Source organism: Spinacia oleracea, chromosome 1, assembly GCF_020520425.1.
Source record: "Spinacia oleracea cultivar Varoflay chromosome 1, BTI_SOV_V1, whole genome shotgun sequence".
Lineage (NCBI taxonomy): Eukaryota > Viridiplantae > Streptophyta > Magnoliopsida > Caryophyllales > Amaranthaceae > Spinacia > Spinacia oleracea.
This window is the reverse complement of record NC_079487.1, coordinates 120,764,961-120,783,306: the sequence shown is the minus strand read 5'-3', so window position 1 is coordinate 120,783,306 and position 18,346 is coordinate 120,764,961. Positions and strand designations below refer to the sequence as shown.

The following is an 18,346-nucleotide window of genomic DNA, read 5'->3' as shown; positions in this document are numbered from 1 at the left end:
GTGATACACTCTTCCTGTTGTCGCCGCCTAACACCGGAGGAACACTCACGATTACTTCGTGGAGAAAAAGTCTTGAGGACACACAGAGGTAACACGAGCAACTGAACCCAACAAGCGATGTCATCTGGTCTGCAAATCACCTTGTCAAGGGCCCCTGCCAGAACACGCGAAAAACCCAAACGACACTTGGGAGGGATGGTTTTCACAGAACGCAACCGCTTAGACCATAAAGTGTTTAGAAGAGCAACATCAAAAGAAAAATGATGTTCTCGAGGCGCATCAGAAGTAGACAGCTCGGAAGCAGGAGCTTGAGGTTTTTGAATACCGTAGAGAGTAAAACGAATAATACCATCCCCAGAATCAGGGGGGTCCACAAAAACCGTACTAGAACCACTGCCATGCCGACACTTAATACGATGAGTATGCGTCTTGAAACAATCTCCACATAGCCAAATTCCCATACGACGAAAGGTCACCTCAGCCGTAGTAAAAACCTGCAAATTGGTAGAAAGAGAATGACGGGTTACATCCCGCACACCAATGCAACAATGACGGTCCCGTAAGTGAGTGATCAGAGAACTCCTCACCAAACCACGCCCACCTCCATCCTGGCACCCGCTAAGACCTACAAAAGAGCAATGAAACTTCTCCACGGTAGCCATAAAAGCACTTCAACAAAACACCTAGCAAGCACCTAGCAGCAGCCTAGCAAACACCTAGCAAACACCACAAAGCACCACCCAAACACCTAGCAAGCACCACCCAAACACTACAATAGAAAGAGCCTCGACGCAACCAAACCAACACCAAGCAGCAACAAAACACAGCCACAAAACAGAGCACAGCAGCAACGTTTACCCGAATTACGGAATCACAATTCCCGAAGCACAGCAAACCTGACCCGCAGAACAAAGCCGCGCAACCCTGAGAGATCACTGCAGACGCACCACCCGAAATAACCGTCGGACAAAACCGCAGCCTTGAGACGAAACCGCGGCCCTGAGAATTAACCGTCGGACAAAAACCAACGAACAACGTACACCACTGATACACCGTACAGCCTACAAAAACCACCGCACAACCAACAAAGTACCGAACAAAACAGCGCAACCAGGGACACACCGCCGCCGCCGAACACCACAGAACAACCCTGTCGAACACCGCTGAACACCACAACAACCCTGTCGAACCTGTTGAACCGCCACACTAACCACCTGACGTACCTAATGAACCGCCGCACAAACCACTTGACGTACGTGATGAACCGCCTCACAACAACCCACAACTACCGAAATGAACCGCACCCACCTGACGAAACCACCGCGGCCGGCCTGATGGCCGGAGAAACCCCCTCTGCTGGCCGTGAATTCGAAACTAACCCGGTGCCCTAATCGCCTATTTCGAGAGGAAACGAACGTTTATTATTATTATTATTACTACTACTACTACTACCAAGGTTATTAAAATCAAGATTCTACTTTGAATCGAAAGGGGCTCTTAAAATCAAATTGTAAAATCATAAGATTCTACGTACGAATAAGTATAATCAAGATTTTTTTTTCTCAAATTTTATTTAAAGTGCTTATATATATTATAGGTGAAAATTTAATAGTTGAAATATATATGGAGTAGTTGTTTAATAGTCAAATAAACAACAATTAACCATATTTATCTATTAATAACTTTCTCAACATCTTTCAAATTTATGAGGTTTTCTCTAGTCAAGAAAAAGTGTAGAATTGTAAATCGAATTCTCACTTTTCATTTAAAGTGCTTATATTATAGGAGAAAAACTGAATAACTGAAATATATAAGGAGTAGTTGTTTAATAGTTAAATAAACAATATTTCTCTATTAATAAATTTCTCAACATCATTCAATTTTACGAGGTTTTCGCTAGTTAAGAAAAAAGTGTAGAATTTTAAATGGAATCGTAAGAGTATATTTGAATCGTAAAATCGTAAGATTCTAAGATTTGAATCGCGATTTTGATTCCCAGTATTATTAAGAAAAATTGACATGAATAATCACAACTTTCACCAGTCTTCTCAAAATCATCCAAATTTGAATTATTTTAGAATAATCCCAACTTTAGAGGGTATCATTTCAAAATACTCCGAACTATTAATTTTCAACATATTATAGACCTAAATGGATTAATGTAGGCCAGAAAAAGAAAGTTTGGCATATTCTGAGAAAGTCCCCTCAAAAGTTAGGATTATTTTGGAATGATCCAAAATTGAGATTATTTTGAGAAGTTAGGTGAAAGTTGGGATTATTTATTTCAATTTTTCCTTATTATTATTATTATTATTATTATTATTATTATTATTATTATTATTATTATTATTTTCCTGGAGTATTATATTATTCAGATCCAGAGACACAAACCAAAACCCCCTAAAATCTCCATTCGGGATCTAAGAGCAATTCTTGTGTAATTCCAATATTTGAGTTTGAGGTGTAGAATTCACCGAAGTTGTGTTATTCTTGAGGGACGTTGGCCACTATAAGCATGCACCTGTAGAGTGGCGGAATTTGTTTCTGACATAGTAGCCTCCTTACAATGACACAACTTTATTCCTATGAATTACAATTAAGTAATAATATTTCATTGTCTATAATTATCCAGCGCGTCTCCTGTGAGACCAGTCACACCATCAACTTGATGGTGTGACGAGCGCGAAATCAATAACGTACCTCCCCTAAAACTATAAAAAAAAGTAACAGATCTAAACTATAGAAGTAACATACCTAAACTAAAAAAGTATTTCCTCTAAAATTATATATAAAAAAAAAGTAACATGTCTAAACTATAGAAGTAACATACCTAAACTAAAAATGTACCTCCTCTAAAACTATTCCGTATAAAAAAAAAGTAACATGTCTAAACTATAGAAGTAACATACCTAAACTAAAAAAGTACCTCGTCTAAAATTATATATAAAAAAAAAGTAACATGTCTAAACTACAGAAGTAACATACCTAAACTAAAAAAAATACCTCCTCTAAAATTATTAAAAAAAAAGTAACATGTCTAAACTATAGAAGTACCATACTTAAACTACTCCGTATAAAAAAAGTAACATGTATAAACTATAGAAGTAACATACCTAAACTAAAAAAAAGTACTTCCTCTAAAATTATATATAAAAAAAAGTAACATGTCTAAACTATAGAAATAACATACCTAAACTAAGAAGGTATCTCCCTTAAAATTACTCCGTACAAAAAAAGTAACATGTATAAACTATAGAAGTAACATACCTAAACTAAAAAAAGTACCTCATCTAAAATTATAAAAAAAAGTAACATGTCTAAACTATAGAAATAACATACCTAAATTCGCAAGTGTGAACTGGTCTCACCATCAGTTGATGGTGAGGACAGTCTCATATAAGAATTTGGGATAATTATCTTCTGAATCAACCATTCTTTATTTACCAACAATACCTTTATTGTTGCACAAAAGATAACGGTTGTATATAGAAAATTATGGTTAAATTGCACCATCAATAATATTGAGATCCGATTTTCATAATTTTTGATGAATAGAATTGAAGGTGTCGACTAGGGTCATCCATTCCTTAATTAAGATGTCGAGACGTTGCGGTGGATGTGGATTAAATTGATTAAAAAAAGATGATTGCCTCAAGCACGTGAAATGGTGATGGAGAAGTGATGTTGATGGGTGGTATCCTTAAGGGCCAAGGAGACAGATAAATGGGTTGCTGTTTTCTAAATTTCATGCCCACCCGTGCCCTTCTTTGTCGGGTAGCAAATTCCAAGCCCAAACTATCGACTACTTATAATTACTCATAGTTAGCACACTGGTCTCAAGTCGGACCGGACCGGATTGTAACTGAAATCAAGAAACTTGTGGACTGAATTGAAGAACAAAAAACGAACCGAAAAAATTACGGTCTGGAATGGATCAGATCGATTTTTCCGGATAGTCCGAGTTTAGACCGAATTGGACCGAAATTGTTGAATATGTCTCTATATAATTTTTGAGGTTATTTATTTCCAAACAAAATACAGTTTGAAAATATTTCAAACATTAATTCTCCATCTCTAGGGAGTAGAGATGGATATAGAAGAATAAAAGTAGGTAAACAAAAGAAAATAATACAGGATTTTAGTGCACTAAAGAAGATTAATTATTTAATTTAATATAAACCGGGTTGTCCGGACCGAAAAATCCCGATTTTAGGCGGACCGAACCGGAAACCCGGAAACCAAAATTTAAAGGACCGAAATCAACCGTATTGGACTGGATTTTGAACACCGCTAGGGCCCTACCCTACTTATAGAGAGTAAAAAGAAATACAAAACAGACCCGATCTAAAAATTAAGCGGAGTACAACAAAAAGTAAATAACCGGAATATACTTTATCACATACGGATTACGAAGTATGAATCTCCACGCACACATTGACCTTACATAACCAACATCTGAAATGATAAGATAAGATGACACAATTTGAAATCTGACTTATACACTCGATTTAAGATCGATCACATGAGTTATAGTAATATAAAGGCGAGTCCACTATTTAAAAGTATAAAGTGTAAGGAGCCGATCTATTTGGCATATTTTGTTTAAACCTATATTATTCGAACCTTGACAGACCTTGAACCGCTTATTTAAGGGGAATAGTAAAGTTAAGCAAAATAACATGAGATGTATACCATTATACTCAAAGTTTAGGAGGCGTAGAAACTTAAAAATAAACTATAGAATTTTCCGCCCGGAGGCCGACCCCCTTCAGGCGATCACTAAAGTACGCAACTGATCCAAATCTATCTGAAGTTATTTTTTCTTGTCTTATTTTATTTGAATTTATTTTTTAATTTACACAGAGTTCGTGTAATACTATACGTCTATAACTAGTAGAGTGAAAAGGTAGATAATAGAAAAATAGACAGGTGAGACAATGAGACAGTGAGAGCAAGACTTAGGCTTTGTTTGGTACATCATTAGTAAAGGAAGAAAAAAAAGGGAAAAAGAAGGAAAGAGAAAGGAAGCTTAATTGATTTTCCGTTATTTGGTTTGATGGGAGGAAGTGGGGGGAAAAGAAAGGAAAATCATCTGACAACTTTAAATTTTCTCTTTCCTTCCGAATTCCCCCATTTTTGGGAGGAAAGGAAAGAGGAAGGTTTATTGATGACGTTTTCCTTCCATTTCCTTTCATTTAATTTGCCATCAAATCCAATTTATTTTTTGCAACGAACACATGAATCAATATTTTTCTTTTCTTTTTCTTTCGAATCCTTTCTACCAAATAAAGCCTCAATGTAAGAGAAAAATAGAAAATTTACTGAAAAAGAAAAGATAACGTTGATCATAGAGAAGATCATAATAATAATAGGGTCCAAAGTGAATACTTGGAATATTTCGACTGACACCTTTGTCACTTGCCAATGCACTAACTTAACCGTAAATATATGTAAATTATATATTTGTAAAAGCTATAGAAAATTGATTTGAAAATATAGATTAAAACAAATCTAAGAACATATTAGATAATAACACAAACTATATTATTAAGAAAATATGGTCAAAATTAATATATAAATAGTGCAAAATCCTAAACCTTAAACCCTATTACACAACCTGGTAAGATGGTAACCCAAACCTTGATCAAATTCCACTATTCCAATCATTTAAAATTTATAATGCTTTTTTGACGCATTTAGTAATTGTGATCAACATATTACCGAGCTTCAAATTTCAACAAACATATACATCAATAAAAAAAAAAAAAGACACTTTAAATAATTTAGATGGAGAGCAACTCGCACAATTGGACAATCGATATCTTCAACACCCCCGATCAAGTTGGGCATTGGTAGAGACATCGTAGATGCCGAAATTGAACAAGAGCTGCTTGTAATGAGTCCAGTTTCATTGGTAGACAATGTGAGTATTGATGAGTGGTCAAGTCCAACAATATTATCTTGGTAAAAGAAGAATTTAAATTTCTGCATATGTTCTTCTTGCAAGGCCAATGTAACAACTACAGATCCATCGTCGTCATATCCAGGCATAATAATAATGTCATGTATGCCTCCTTCCCCCAGCCGAAGTCGAGACCGCGGACTGGAAGGTACAACCAGCTTACAATTAAAAGATTGGTGTTCCCGCCGAAAACAGCATGAGAGCCTCTAAGGTCTTCCTGGATCAACACTTGTTGCGCTTTACAGAAGTTGATCGTTGAACAAACACATACTCATTATTCATCTTCTTCTTTGTTTAGAGGCATTGCTATTATATATGGAAGAATTTTCAATGGCTACAATAAAATGGTAGCCAGCATAATTGTATTAAATCTCAACCGTTTAAACTAAAATTTAATCTTATCCGTTTATGTTTTTGACCACAATATTTCAAGAAAATGTAAAAGAACAAAAATAATATTTCACTACAAGAATTTGTATCTTTAACGACAACTTAATTACGACGGGTCAAAAATCTCGTCGCAAAAGCCTTTTGCGACGGGGCTAACAACCAAACAATGACGGGAATAACCGTCGCAAATGTCTTTTACGACGGGTTTACGATGGATTTACGACGGGATTTCTATTAACGACGGCCCTCTTTTATGACGGGTTCGCGACAGGAAATCCCGTCGTTAAGCAACGATTATTGGCCTTTCGCGACGGGATTTCCCGTCGTTAATAATACAATTTCTTGTAGTGTTTTAAAAAAAAAAATTCATAATTGTAAAAAATAACTGCTGCGTAGTGAAGAAGTTCTATATTTAGAACTTCAAATTGAGAGAAAGGGAAGAGAATTTTATTAACTAAGAATCGAGAATGATTCTTGTTACAGAACAGAAGCTAAGCACTACAGTTTATATACTAGTGTGCTAGTTTACAAAGCTGAACAAACACACCTAAGAGAGTTAGTTATAACTAACTATTACATCATGTAACAACTTTAGCCATGTCATCAATCTGTGTGCTGCAGTGCCATGTCATCAATCTGAGCATTGTGGTCTTCTAGTGTCAGCAAACAAGTTAGCAGTGCAGTGATCAGTTTAGCTCTTGTGTTGGACTGATCTTGCTTGAATGTGTTAGTCAGTTGTTGCTCAACTGTGCTGCTGTCTTGCTTCAGTTGTTGTTCAACTGGGTTGCTGTCTTGCTTCTGATCATGATCATGTATTCCATGATCATGTACTCCAATAGCCCCCCTCAAGCTAGGTGGGGGTAGCATACCTAGCTTGGACAATAAATCAGAGTGTTGAGGGTATGGCATCACCTTTGTTAACACATCAGCTAGCTGATTAGAAGTAGGAACAAAAGTAAGATCAATCAACCCTTCCAGTACTTTGTCCCTTGTAAAATGACAGTCCAGTTCAATGTGTTTAGTTCTTTCATGGTGAACTGGATTCTTTGCAATGTGTATGGCAGACTGGTTGTCACATTGCAGTTTAACTGGACTTAGATTAGATATACCCATCTCTTGCAGCAATCTGACCAACCAAGTAATTTCTGAAGCTGCAGCTGCCATAGCTCTATACTCAGCTTCAGAAGATGATCTGGAAATGGTGCTTTGCTTTTTAGATTTCCAAGAAATTGGACTTGTACCAAGTAGCATAAGATAACCAGTGACAGATCTTCTAGTATCTGGACATGCAGCCCAATCAGAGTCACAGTAAGCTTGTAAAACCAATTGAGAAGAAGACTGAATGCATATCCCTTGACCAACTGTATGAGCCACATACCTAAGCAGATGATTCAAAGCATAGGAATGAGATACCTTGGGAGACTGCATGAATTGACTCAAAGTCTGAACTGCAAAAGAGAGATCAGGTCTGGTATGAGTGAGGAAATTGAGTTTGCCTACCAAGCACCTATACTGAGTGGGATCAGTATATGGTTCATCTGACAAAGCAGCGAGTTTGAGTTTGACAGGAAGTGGTGTTTTGGCTAGCTTGGACACATCCATATTGCAATCTGCCAATAGTTCCCTAGTAAACTTTGACTGAGATAGGAAGACACCATTATCAACTCTGGAAATTTCAATCCCAAGAAAGTAGCTCAATTCACCTAGATCTTTGATGCTAAACTTCTTGTGTAAATGTGATTTGAGAGCAATAATTTCTGAATGATGAGGACCAGTAACCAAAATATCATCAACATAGGCTGCAACTAAAGTGTGTTCATAATTTTGTGTTTTGATGAATAAAGAATAATCATTCTTTGATTGAACAAAACCAAGATGAAGCAGTTCAGATGTGAGCTTTGCAAACCACTGTCTACTTGCTTGTTTTAAGCCATAAAGAGACTTTTTCAACCTACACACTTGTTTTCTGGGTTAGAAATCCCATCAGGCACCCTCATATAGACTTCTTCTGTCAGATCACCATGCAGAAATGCATTATTAATGTCCAGTTGATGAACAATCCAACCTTTAGTGACTGCCAAAGCAATTAAGCACCTAACAGTAGCCATTTGATAACTGGTGAAAAATTTTCTGCATAGTCTATCCCATATTTCGGTGTAAGCCCCTTAGCCACAAGTCTGGCTTTGTGTCTTTAAATAGAACCATCCTTCTTCATCTTTATCCTGTAAACCCATTTACACCCAATTGCCTTTTTGCCTTTTGGAAGCATACACATTTCCCAGGTGTTGTTGGCAGTGAGAGCTTCAATCTCTTTGTTCATTGCCGTAACCCATTCTGCAGACTGAGAAGCTTCATTGAAAGTGACAGGTTCAGAAACTTTAACAGCTTGAGATGCCAAAACTTTATGAAAAGTTGGAAAATCATTGTAACTAACAATGTTGCACCAACTGAGTTCAGAAACTGTGCATACATAATCATCCAACCATGTTGGAGGTTTGTGTACTCTTGTAGACTGTCTAGATGGCATCAACAACTCTGTGGATGCAGAATTAGATGTATTAAGTTCAGGTTCAGAATCTGTATTTGTGTGGGTTGTAGGTTCAGGTGAGGTGGTATGTGTTTCAGTTTCATTAGTTGTTTGAGAAAGTTCTGTGTTTGGTGAATTTTGTTCTGTAGATGGGGTATTTGGTTCAGATGGTATATCAAACACATCAGGAATATCAAAGTCAGTTTGTAAGTCAAAGGGAGTGTGAATTGGTAGAAAAATAGGGCTTGTGGTTGTGTGTTGGGTGGCTGAAATGTGGAATGGTAAGTGTTTCTCATGAAAGTGTACATCTCTGGAAACTATAATTTGTTTGGTTTCCAAATTGAGCATCCTATAACCCTTTTGATCAGGAGGATAACCAACTAGAACACATGGAACTGACCTAGGATCAAACTTAGACCTATTGGCTTTGATGGTAGAAACATAGCCAAGACAGCCATAAACCCTTAAGTGATCCAACTGAACTTGAGTATTGTTTAACCTCTCATAAGGTATGTCAAAGTTGATGCTGGTTAGTGGCATTCTATTGATGAGATGAGTAGCAGTGAGCAAACACTCTCCCCAAAATCTCATTGGAAGTCTAGATTGGAAGAACAAAGCTCTTGTTGTTTCTAATAGATGCCTATGCTTTCTTTCAACCACTCCATTTTGCTGTGGAGTGTCTGTACAACTTTTCTGATGTTTGATCCCAAATTTGTGATACAAAGACAAAATTCTCCCCTCACAAAGTTCTTTAGCATTATCTGATATAAAACACTTTACTTTCAAACCATATTGAGTATCAGCAAAGGTCAAGAAATTAGACAAAATATCAACAGAATCAGACTTATGCTTCATCAAAAAAGTCCATGTATTCCTTGAATAGTCATCTACAATTGTAAGGGAAAATGTACAATTGTCATGAGTCTTTACTCTATATGGTCCCCAAACATCAATATGAAGAAGTTCAAAACACTGAGTAGTCTTAGTATGACTAACAGGAAATGGTTTCCTACATTGTTTAGCTTTAGGACAAATCTGGCAAAAACTATCACAATTTCTGCCAACAGAAGGCAAGGATTTATTCACTAAATGAAGTTTATCAAAAGGTAAATGGCCTATCCTCAAGTGCCATAACTTGATGTCTTCACTGACTGTAACCAAGACTTCTGAAACTGAGTTGTTCTTGAGCTTCTTATTCTCCAAGTCATCCTCAACAACAACATACAACCCTGATTCTATCTTACCAAGAACCACTGAAGTTTTTTGAGAATGTTCCTGAATCATACACTTGTCATGAGTGAAAATGATATCACAAGACAGATCTCTACACAGCTTATGAGTTGAGATAAGGTTAAAATGACAACTAGGTACATGTAGAACACTCTTAAGCACAATGTTTTTCCCAATCATAACATTACCAACATGTTTAACTTCAACTTTCTTTCCATCAGCTACTATTATAGACCTAACATCTCCTTGCAACTCAGAATATGTGTGAAACAAATCCAAATTAGAAAAAATATGATCAGTTGCTCCACTATCAATAATCCACCTTGTATTAAATGATGTGATTAGACAAGTACCTGCCACATTTGCTGAATGAACAGACTGTTCTTGATCATTGATGAGTGTTAAAAATTGTTGGTATTGTTCTTCTGAAATATGAGTAATATTCCCATCACTTGGAGTGTCCTCAGTACCTTGCATCACTGCTGCAAACCTTTTTCCCCTGTGACCAGGTGGATACCCATGCAGCTTCCAGCATTTTTCAACAGAATGACCTGCCATGTTGCAGTGATTGCAGAAAAATGAGTTGCCAGTTTTTTTGTTTGAGACTGCAATTCTGTTGTTACCAGGACCTTGCAACATCTTTGGCTGATAACTTCTGTTGTTATTGTTACTGTAATTAGTGTTCCTTCTGTCATCAGTTACTGCAAACAACATTGGTTTAACATCTTGATCTTCAGACATTCTTTGTTGTTTCTCATCTTGAATAAGCAACCTGTATGCAGTTGCAATACTAGGCAAAAGGTTCATCATTAGAATATTAGTTCTCACTTGAGAGTGCTTCTTATGCAGCTTCATTAACATCTGAATCAACCTTTCTTCTTCTCTTTCTTGCACAAACTTTTGACTGACATTACAAGTACAGCCAGTGCAGATGCAAACTGGTATAGCCTTAGCACTATTCAATTCATCCCAAATCATCTTAATCTTGGTAAAGAAATCAGTAATGCTGTTATCTCCTTGTGAAATTTCACTCAAACTTTGTTGCAGACCATAAAACTGTGGTCCAGAAGTTACTGAAAAACGTTCCTCCAAATCTTTCCAAATATCTCTTGCAGTTGGAAGAAAAACAACACTCTTGGCAATTGTAGGACTTAGAGACCTTAATAAGTATGCCATGACCATGCTGTTGCATCTGTCCCATGCTTGGTAATCAGCATGATTGAGAGCTGGTTTAGGCAAGGATCCATCAATGAATCGAACTTTGTTCTTGACTGCAAAAGCTAGTAATATGCCCCTCTTCCACTCTGCATATCCTTCTCCATCAAATTTATCAGACACTACTGTTGCATAAGGATTTTCTGATGTATGTATGAAGTATACACTGTTTGGATCTTGCATTGCTTCTGTTGCCATGATGATCTCAGGAAATCAAACAGAAAATTTCAATGAATTGCCGCTTTCAATTATCAGGATTGTTTTTCTGGTTTTGAGTATCAAACCAGTTGAGAATTTATCAAAGAATTGCTTTCTGTTCTTTTAACAGTTTAAAGAAATGCGGAAATTTGGCAAAATCTAAGCCTGCTATGATACCATGAAGAAGTTCTATATTTAGAACTTCAGATTGGGAGAAAGGGAAGAGAATTTTATTAACTAAGAATCGAGAATGATTCTTGTTACAGAACAGAAGCTAAGCACTACAGTTTATATACTAGTGTGCTAGTTTACAAAGCTGAACAAACACACCTAAGAGAGTTAGTTATAACTAACTATTACATCATGTAACAACTTTAGCCATGTCATCAATCTGTGTGCTGCAGTGCCATGTCATCAATCTGAGCATTGTGGTCTTCTAGTATCAGCAAACAAGTTAGCAGTGCAGTGATCAGTTTAGCTCTTGTGTTGGACTGATCTTGCTTGAATGTGTTAGTCGGTTGTTGCTCAACTGTGCTGCTGTCTTGCTTCAGTTGTTGTTCAACTGGGTTGCTGTCTTGCTTCTGATCATGGTCATGTATTCCATGATCATGTACTCCAATACATAGTTCGTCTTCCATCATCGAAGGCTCGAAGCACAATCGCCACACATAAAAATCACCCAACAAGTCAACAACTATGAGCTTTGTGATTAAAACATACAATTCAAATATATAAATATAGGTTTTCCTGCTCTAAAAACTATAGAGTATCCTCTAATTACTCATGCACAACTATTGAAATTAATTTTTGAGTTTTATATTGTTTTTATTGTTCTTCTTTTATATATTTTTTGAACGAATACCATTGTCTTCTTCTACTCATCAGAGTATGCAATTTTGTTAAACATGATATATATAAAAAAAAATCATATGCACAAATTAATCCTTGTTAAACAATGACATAGATGAATGTTCAACTCGTAGATGGAGAGAGGAGAGGAAAATAAAATAAATTATTTTTCATTTTAATCTATATTTTTATTAATGAGTTTCCTTTATAAAGAAAAATAAATCATTTATAAAGTCAAGTCAATAGAAAATGAATGGCGTAGATTTGGTATATCTATAAAAATGATCAAGATTAAAAGTTTATAGTGGCTACAAAATTGATGTAGCCATTGTAAAATCATCCTTTATAAATAGTGCGGAGTATAATTATATTATTGGTTATAAGTTATAAGTTATAACAACTACTTTAATACATGTGATAAAAGCAAATCTTGAACAAATATTTGATTCCCTAAGAATTTAGTTAGTTTGTTAAATCAGACAAAGAATTGAATTGAATATTATTTCACGTGAATCTCATTATATCTAAAAAAATATATACTAGTAATAAAATCTGCATCACGTCAAGAGCAATACTCAAAAAATATTTGTTTGGTTGAATTACAAAAAGAGTGGAATTGAACATAGATGATGAGTGGAGTATTAGGTAATTGAGAAATTTCATATTGTGTATTGTTTTCATCCCAATTAATCTCTTATTACCATCCCCAACATTCGCAGTAGAAGTATGGGCCGGAATGATAGACCCAACCAAGCATGGATGAGCCTTCCTGCAAGTAGTCATTGTGAGTGTCCCAGTATAGCCCACATATAGTCATATAGATCATTTATTTTTATTTGGTTTCCACTCTAGATCTGGATTTTCTGGCCATGGCGCAAGCCAAGAGTTCTGGAGAGAACCCAGAACTAGTTGCTGCCTTTTCTTCATATCCAAAAATAGTACTCCGTATAAAGCAAAATGTAAAGAACGTTATGAAACAAACTAAAACGGAAAGTGTAAATATCAATTTGAAACGGATGCAGTATCTATACCAAACTATAGTTGGGTTTGGTTGGGTTGAGTTGAGAATCTAAATCCGTTTAAGTAAACAAGTCAGGTTGGGTTGAAAAAATCTCTATCAATTTATAAATAGGTCAACCTGATTTCAACCCATTACCGGTTCTACTCTAGATGGACAATACTTTGTGCTTCAAACATATATGAATATATACTACGTAATACACCAAAATTAAACTTGTATCAAAGAAAAAGTATGACAAATAGAATCCCTTGAAAAAATAAACACGTACACACAACGACACAAAAGATTAATGATGAGACTGCTTAAAATAAATTTTGACAAATTTCACAAGTAGTATAATTTATTATTTATTACTGGTTGGTGAGTAGTTTAATGATGGTTGACGAGGCTGAATTCTTGCCCGGAGTGGTACAACCCTATGCATGAACAAGTCAGGCACTTTGGTCATGTCCACAAGTTTATCATCAATCCTTTCCCACTCAAAACATTGTATAAGGGATCCAATAGCCAAGTCTAAGACCCGAATCGCCAAACCTTCTCCAGGACATATTCTTCTTCCAGCCCCAAATGGTAACATTTTGAACCCAATACGATAACCATCTATTCCATCAAATCTTTCTGGCCTAAAAGTTTGGGGATCACCCCATATATTTGGATCATTTTGTATCCCCCATATGTTAACATCTAATGCCGTACCCCGTGGGATAGGGTACCCTCCAACCACACAATCCTCTGAAGACTCGTGTGGGAAAAGTGTTGGATTTGGAGGGTACATCCTTAGTGTTTCTTTTATGATGCATCCAATATAAGGAAGGTTCTTCAGATCAGCTTCATCAATCAATCTTTTATGCCCTACTTGGTTGTCGATTTCCATTTGCGCTTTCTTTAAAACTTCTGGATGGTTAAGTAACAGTGATATCGTCCATTCCATTGTTGTTGCTGATGAGTCTGATCCTCCTATTAATAAGTCCTGTTCAACATTATTCATTTATGTACTAATCAGATTTAACACATGAGATAATTTGAATATAAAACTGGGTTAACACATAAGATAATTTGAACAGGTTCGTCTTAAACTTTTTGAGGGTCCTGTGTAAATTACAAAATTAGGCCCTTAAAATATGATATTATGTTCCACAAAATGTGTAAAGTCTATTTTAACTCACGAGGTCATAGGCAGTAATACTGATTTGTGAGGATAACAGATTAATAGCGGAGTACAACTCTAACTTTATAAGTTGTGTTTTAAAGGAATTAAAACAAAAACAATGGAGTAGAGAATGTTGATGCTTTAACAATGAGCATCCGTATATACAAATAATTAATGACAAAAATATGAACATGGAGATTTCCCGTGCTAATTATTAATTGGTTAGAACTTTGAACTTGGAAACAATAAAAGGGGGCTTCTTTAGTTTTGGGCCCAAAAAAATGAGGATCATGAACTGTTGGGCTGCTGGCATACCCTTTGTTAACGGGCCTGAATGTGAAGCTAAAGAGTAATCCACTTAATAAGTTGTTTTGTACTCCTAAACGGCTAATTAATTGCATATCTATGTCAATTGCTAACTGCTGTACCCGGGTACAGCCAACTCTGGCTGTACCCCCCAAAAATGACGCGCTCATATTGTTTGTTCATTCTTGTCGACTGTTTGTTCTTTTTTATTGTACTGTTTGTTCATTCTTGTTGTACTGTTTGTTCTTTCTTGTTGTACTGTTTGTTCATTTTTGTTGTATTGTTTGTTCTTTCATGTTGTTTTTTAAATTCATCATCAAATTTTCATAATTGTTGTATTTTTTGTTCTTTCTTCTAGAACTTTATGTTTTTTTTTTAATATTGTTTGTTCTTTCTTGTTTATTTGTTTGTTTATAATAATCATATGGTTAATGTTCATAATTAAACTCTTCATTAATCTTTTATTCTTTCTTTTTGTATTGTTTGTTCTTTCTTGTTGTACTGTTTGTTCTTTCTTGTTTTTTAAATTCATTCATCAAACTTATTGTTGTATTGTTTGTTCTTTCATGTTGGCTTTAAAATTATCATAAAATTGTTCATAATTGTTGTATTGTTTGTTCTTTTTTCTGGAATTTTATGTTCTTTTTTATATTGTTTGTTCTTTTTTGTTGAATTATTTGTTATTTTTTGTTTATTTTTTGGTTCATAATAATTATCTGCTTTATTGTTTGTTCTTTCTTGTTGTATTGTTCGTTCTTTCATGTTGGCTTTAAAATTCATAATGAAATTGTTCACTTCATTGGTCTTTTATGTTTTTACAAGCGCCTATATTGTTTATTTCCAAATAAATAAATAAATGTTCATTTCCAAAATAGTAAATGTTCATTCCAAATAACTAAATAAATGTTCTTTTTCGAAATAGTAAATGTTCATTTTTGTAGTTTATTTCCAAATAAATAAATAAATGTTCATTTCCAAAATAGTAAATGTTCATTCCAAATAAATAAATAAATGTTCATTTCCGAAATAGTAAATGTTCATTTTTGTACCAGTATATTAATGTTCATTTTAAACAACACAAAACGACATCGTTTTGGATGGGGGTACAGCCAGCTTTGGCTGTACCCGGGTATAGCCAAAAATTTACCTATCTATGTCCTGTCAAAAAATTGCATATCTATGGACCTTAACCCGAACCTACAAAAAAACATACAGATTTTTTTAGTGAGTTACGGAGTACTAACTTATTTACTGATAAGTTAATATTTTCGTATCAGTTCAAGTTTGAGTTCTAGCTCGTGGGTTATTATCGGTTCAGATTCTAAGACCGGACTAACCCATTAAATTTCAAGGTTTGGGTTGAGAAAAGACAGCTCTAAATCACACCATACATTAAATTTATAAGTTATTTCAAAATTAAGGAGGGTTTCTAAACCTCAAGTGGCTTGGGTCCATATGGACACACGTGATCCAAATACAACCATCTTGAGTACCAACACATAATATGTCAGTACCAAAATGTAAAATTGTTTAGAAGTACCACCAAATACAAGTCATATTGTGTTATTGGTATTCACATAATTTGTATTGGTACAAACATATTCTGTATTGGTACTCCAAATTCTGTATTGGTACTCACTTGTGTCCATATGGAGACAAGTCACTCGTGACAAAGACTTCCTCCTCTATACTCCCTCCGTCCCGGAATACTTGACCTGTTTTCCTTATCGGGTCGTCCCTTAATACTTGACCTGTTTCTAAAAATGGAAATATTCTAACAATATTATACTCCCTCCGTCCCGGAATACTTGACCTGTTTTCCATATCGGGCCGTCCCTTAATACTTGACCTGTTTCTAAAAATGAAAATATTCTAACAATATTATATTATTTCTCACTCCACCCCTATTAACCCACCTACCCCCTACTCCATACAAAAAATAATTAAAAATTCAACCCCTACCCTCTCCCAACCCCACCCCTTCACACATTTCCCACTAACTACATTAAAATAATACCCCACTATCAACTACTACCTATTAAATTAAATAAGTCAATTCAAGTCCCTTAAACTCTGTGACGGTCAAACCGGGTCGAGTATTCCGGGACGGAGGGAGTATTATTTCTTACTCCACCCCTATTAAACCACCTACCCCTACACCATACAAAAAATAATTAAAAATTCAACCCCTACTCTCCCCAACTCCACCCCTTTACACATTTTCCACTAACTACATTAAAATAATACCCCACTATCAACTACTACCTATTAAATTAAATAAGTCAATTCAAGTGCCTTAAACTCTGTGCCGGTCAAACCGGGTCGAGTATTCCGGGACGGAGGGAATATACATTTGGTACATTTTGTACGGTTATTATAAGGTACGGAGCAGATTAAAAAAACGGAAAAAATGAAAACGTAATATGGAGTACTGTACCAGCAAGATGCTGAAGATGACGTCATCTTTATAATAGTCTGGTTGAGATTGTTGCAGCTCCAACAACACTTTGACCAAGGGTTTCACCGTATCTCCACCGTTGCTGTTGCTGTTGCCGTTGCCGTTGCCGTTGCCGTCTTTTAGCTCCTGAATGTCTTTAATGTATTCCTCAATCAACTCTCTCATATATAAGTCCATCCCTACCTTGTTTAAACTTATGTAACCTCCTCTCTTTTGTCCAGTCTAACCACCTCAGGTACGGAACAAAATCTCCGATATGAACAACATTTGCGAATCCGAAAAAGGTACTCACCATCTGCTCCAGCTTCCTGGCTTGCAATCCTTCATATCTCTTACCAAATATTAACCTCGTCATCACACTCATTGCCACGTCAAAAAGTTCGGGCCTCATTTCTACCACCTTTGACCCGATTCCCGACCCTGTTTTATCGAAAAGTCGTCGGATTAGCAACCTGACCTCATCCACACGTATGCGGATGCCGGAAACAGACTGAAGTCGGTGGGTGGAGAGGAGTTCAACGGCGGCGATCCTCCTTAGGTTCCGCCAGTGGGGCCCGTATGGTGAAAAATTGATACTAGTAAAGTTGTTGCCGGCGTATTTTCCGATAAGAATGCGGTGAGGACGGTTGCAAAAGGCAACATCGTTTTTACTCAGACATTCCTCAGCGGCGGAGGATGAGCAAACTGAGAGACTGGCCATCCACCCGAACTCTAGAAAAACAACCGGGCCGTACCGTTTTGCTAGCCTGGCTAAGCATTCGGCTAGTGGAAATTCCAGCATTAAAAAGTGGCCAAATACTGGGAAACAAAAGAAGGGTCTCGGAGGCCTTCCTTGTATTTTTCGCCAAAAGTGAAATGTCACCATGTATAATCCTACCGTTATTGCTACATAGTAGAGGTGTTTAGCTTCCATCTTAATTTGCCAAGGTTATGAAACTATAATTGTACTAAATAAGTAATAATAATGGATTATTGGATTGGTGGGTTATGAAAATAACATGGTCTTTAACCAGAGTGTTCAAATTATTTAAATAGAAAAT

At 36.0% G+C, this 18,346-nt stretch overlaps 1 pseudogene; it reads right to left on the bottom strand.

Annotated features, from left to right (window-relative positions):
- Positions 1-13,535: 13,535 nt before the first annotated feature.
- Positions 13,536-18,346, bottom strand: LOC110795896 (cytochrome P450 81Q32-like; annotated as a pseudogene).